The sequence below is a fragment of the Eurosta solidaginis genome, chromosome 1 (genome assembly GCF_040869045.1).
Source record: "Eurosta solidaginis isolate ZX-2024a chromosome 1, ASM4086904v1, whole genome shotgun sequence".
Classification (NCBI taxonomy): domain Eukaryota; kingdom Metazoa; phylum Arthropoda; class Insecta; order Diptera; family Tephritidae; genus Eurosta; species Eurosta solidaginis.
Window position 1 is genome coordinate 159,689,776 of NC_090319.1, and position 4,575 is coordinate 159,694,350.

Consider the following 4,575-nt stretch of genomic DNA (forward strand, 5'->3'; position numbering starts at 1 on the left):
TTGGCATCAATCACTGTGTTTGGGGAGCAGGGATCGATGAGTGCGCGTACCAGATGCAGGCGTCCTCCGGACTCGATGCGAACGACTGCCGTGGGTGCGATCGCGATAAACGATCTTATTATCGATGGTGTGGCTGGGGTTGCTATAACTCGGCCGGTCCTAAAGCGTTTGGGCACTTCTTTTCGTCGGACAAGTGCTCGCCCACGGTCTTCTTCTCGGGATTCATACGGGACCATTCTACCCGATGTGCGCCGCGATGAGCGGAAAGGACGCGTTTCCGCGTCCCCACGTCTCACATGAGTAGAACGGGGGGGGGTGGTCGGAAAGGACGTGTTTCAGAGCCACCGACGTGTGATTTCTGCTTGCTCCCAGTTGGTCGTACAGCTTCGGTTTCTAATTGCCGTTGTTGTTCGTGCCGTAATAGCGGTCGGAAAGGACGTGTTTCAGAGCGGCTCTGTTGTTAAGGAAGGGTAGCCAATGCCGCTAATCTTGCTGCTTCTTCTTCTTCGGCATCCTGATCATCCATTTGTTGCGCCCAAGACTTGGTTCTTTCGGTGAGGGCCAGGGATAAGGCGTCTGAGCTTTCTCCGTCATCGAGAAGGTCGCTTGTGGTTTGCCTCCATTCCTTGGTTTCGTCCAGGTGAAGGGTAGTATGATGGTGCTCGTTGCATCGATAGCACTTGTCCTTGCTTGTGCATACCTCGTGACTGTGGAAAGGGGACAAACAGTTGATGCAGTAGTTATGTTTGCGAACCGCCTGCCACCTTTCTTCAGCGGACATCCTGCGGTATTGTGCGCAGAATCGTACGCCGTGATTTGCAACGCAAAGGCGGCATGGTACGGACAAATTTCTGGAGCGCTCCTCTGTCTTGACGCGAGTTGCCGTGAAACGAGTCATTCTAAAAACATAAGCGAGCGTTATTACATTGATTTCGTCTACATGGATGGCTAGTGGGTTTATGTATGAGGACGTTTTTTAATATTTGCTATTATTATTTAATTCCTTAATTTTCTAGGTCTGAAACACATTTGTCGTATTGGTATCTGTATCGACTCGCTTATTTATCCACCCTAACTTAGGTTCGGAGTTATGATTTGACGAGTCACGAAAATCGCGTGACGACAATTTTGCTTACCGTACCGTAAGTGTGTTTATTTGTCACTAATGTGCGGTTAAAATGTATTCGCTCCTTAAGGGAAAAAATAAGACGTTAGTGGCAACACTGCTCGCTTTGACAATTCATTGAGCTCCTTGTCCTTAATGGAAAAAATCGTATACCTACAAATGGCTGAGGAAATGCCATTTTTCGAAAAAACGTGGGTAAGTTAGCAGGAAATATTAGTAAAGATAGTAAAAATTCCTTTATTGTTCATTTTTTAACTCTTCTTTTTTTCTTTTCAGGTCGATGCAACTCTTGATCCCTCGCGGCACAACCCGGTTACTAACAAAGCAAAACTGCAGTTACCAAGCCTAAACACAAAACAGCGGAGCGGCTGGAACCTCACAAAAATATGGAACCCCATGGCGTGGCCCACGGACAACAATCAGTGACAGAATTGGTTGGGGTAAAGGAAGATTTATTTTATTTTTCTTTACTATGTGTTATTGTAGGTAGGCAATTGACTTTTTGCATCTTGTCATATATGTTTGTATGTAACTACTATTAGTTGTTAATAATTATTGTATAGCACAATTCCTATTTTATACATTTTTGCTTAAACACTGAGTTCTAACATGATTAATGAGTGTACCCTTCTGTCGGAATTGCTTAGGGCAATAGTAACAACTATGTATATGGCTTTTCACCAGTATGTGTTTTCATGTGGTTATTCAAGGTGGACAACTGTCGGAAATTCGATTCGCATACTTTGCACTTTAAGGTTTTTCACCGGTGTGCTTCTGATTATGATTAGCTAAAGTACTTTGTTTCGAAAAAGCCTTATGGCAAATTAGGCATGGAAATGGGCGGTCTGGACTCTCCAACATTAAACTATCTGCTTCGTTTTTGAACGTAGACTAATTGTAGGATTAAATTTCTCCTTCGTAACAAGACTGTTACAGTTGTATTACTATCGTGAAAATGCACTAATGGATGATATGTTTGTAATTGCTGATGTACCATATTATTGAGTTGGGATGTTCTCCTCCTTGTGACACGAGTGTAGTTGTAGTCATGAGATTTATGCCTTGCGGTGGTGCCATTGCTGTTGTTGTGGAAATTGCGTTTGCATGGCAGGCGACTGGGACGTGTGTCTTCATGTGCTTGGTTAAAGTTGCCTGCTGTCGAAATTGCATCGAACAAAAGGAACACATGCGTATAATATTCACCAGAATGTATCTTTTTGTGGTTGGTTAATATGGCAATTTGACTAAATGATTTTTCGCATATTTAGCATTTATACGGTTTGTGATCAATATAAGTTCGTTCCTGATTTTGTAGTGTACTTAGCTGCGGAAAACGTCTTGTACAAACATTGCATTGATCGGGGTTAACTAGCTCATTTGCCTGCGGTGAACTATAGCTGCCAGTGTAAAGAGTTTTCGTTATAGAACGATTTTGATACTCAATAGTTTGATTTGGAGGCAACGTCTGGTTGCGATTATTCAGTTTAGTACCTGGTTGATAGTTCAGCGGTGTGTTGGGGTGCTTGATTCTTTATGTGTTTTAATATGATTAATTAATGTACTCTGTTGGCGAACTTGTCTGCGCATTAGGATTGGCTGCTGTGGTGTATGCGGAAAAGGTTGGTTCACTATCTCATCATGATCAGCCCAAGCTGCTAAATACGATGGAGTCGAAACACCTATGTCAGGCATATCTGGTGCAGCGTTGTGAGCCAGTAGCAGTCGAACAATGTTACTATGACCGTTAAGGCCTGCATAATACAGTGGCGTACAACCGTTGACATCTTGGCTGTGTATGCCTGGACTTCGAGGAAAGCTTGCAAGTGGTCCACTACTTCGCTTTGAAATTTGTTCTAGTGCTTTTCCACAACAGCAATATTACCAATGCGAGCCGCTGCCAGTAGATCTTGATCTTTGCCCATTGCATTGCACGGTTTGCGGGGCACGCCTTAAATCAGATAAGTTTTACAAATTGACAGGCTAAAGAGTATCTCCTATGTTATTCAGGTGTACAATGAATAAATAAATAAAATTTTTCCCTGCCCAAAAACAACAAATCTAATTCATCGTAAAGTCGTTGATATTTGGGAACGTTTAGGTGATCTGCGGCTGAAGGGGGCTTGCAAGGCGTTGATTAGAAACGCAATGCCATGTTATGTTATGCATAGGCAGGTTTAATTGACAAATTGGTCATCGCTTGCCATAAACTAACAGCGATAGAGCATCAAATAGCAATTACAAGCCAAGCACAGTTGAGTTGCAAGGGAGTTGGTGGAAATCGTCATGTTAATGAGTAAATCTGTCGAACAGCAGGATGCGCTTGCAGCCTCTTTAGGTTATATATTTTGCATTGGGCTCTGCTAATAATAAATGTGTGTGTGGGGGGGCTTGGTGGACAAATGGTTTCGGGGTAAGCGTTAGTAGATTTTCACTGCTCACACTGTGGTAGTTCGATAATTAATCAAACAAATTGGGAGCAAGTAAACCTTTTTTTGGGGAAAATTTGCCTCGAAATACACATGTCGCGCTTTACTACGAGTTCAGGGATTATCCATACAAATCATTAACCGGCGAGATGGGTGTCTGTATGTGTTTGGATGACATCCTTTTGTCACCTCGAGATTATAATAAATTGTTTTTAATTAGGTCACATCACGAGTCTCTGGGGTCCGGAAACCATAGTTGATTTAGTTTGAGCTTCTCTTTGGATTGGTAATCATTTCTCCTAAAACTTTTGTGATTAGATCTTCACTTGCAATAGTTTCCATTAATCATTTTTTATACCAAACCGTAAAGGTTTCCTTTTGCCCACTGGGTAATTTTGTTTTTTTGAAATAAAGGTTAAAATAAAAAATGATTGGAAACTTTTTGTGCTCCACGCACGTGAGAAAAAAACTTTGTGCACCAAGCTATCAGCTTTTAAAATTTAGGGAAAAACCTTTTCTGTCAGCCATGAAAGTCTCAGAGGAGCATCTTGAAGATATGCTATTATTATGAGTAAAATTTTGGGAACGTGTTGGTTTGGCCCCCATTTTTTGTTTGTACGAATGTGACTCCGCCGCCAAATAGGAGGTGTGTGAATGGCTCCGCTAAACATAGGAGCGTACATTTCACTCATGCCAAAACATAGGCAGTTGTATGAATGTGACTCCGTCAAATAGGAGGTGTGTGAATGGCTCCGCTAAACATAGGAGCGTACATTTCACTCATGCCCAAAGCAAGGCCATGGGCGCATGAAAGCAAGTCTTGCGCCGAGGTGAATTAGCTAAGTTATATATATATAGATATGGCCTAACCAATGCGTTCCCACTTGAGCTCATATTCACCTTTATAACTAAACATTAGGCAATCTTAACCCAATGCCATCTGCAAGGGTGTCCTACTGTTTAGATAAAATATAGGTTTGCAGACAGGAAATTCTCCTGTTGTATAATAATTTCATGGCTGAT

General features: G+C 42.1%; 1 pseudogene; it reads right to left on the reverse strand.

Annotated features, from left to right (window-relative positions):
* Positions 1-1,702: 1,702 nt before the first annotated feature.
* On the reverse strand, positions 1,703-2,818 carry LOC137238326 (zinc finger protein 879-like; annotated as a pseudogene).
* Positions 2,819-4,575: the final 1,757 nt, after the last annotated feature.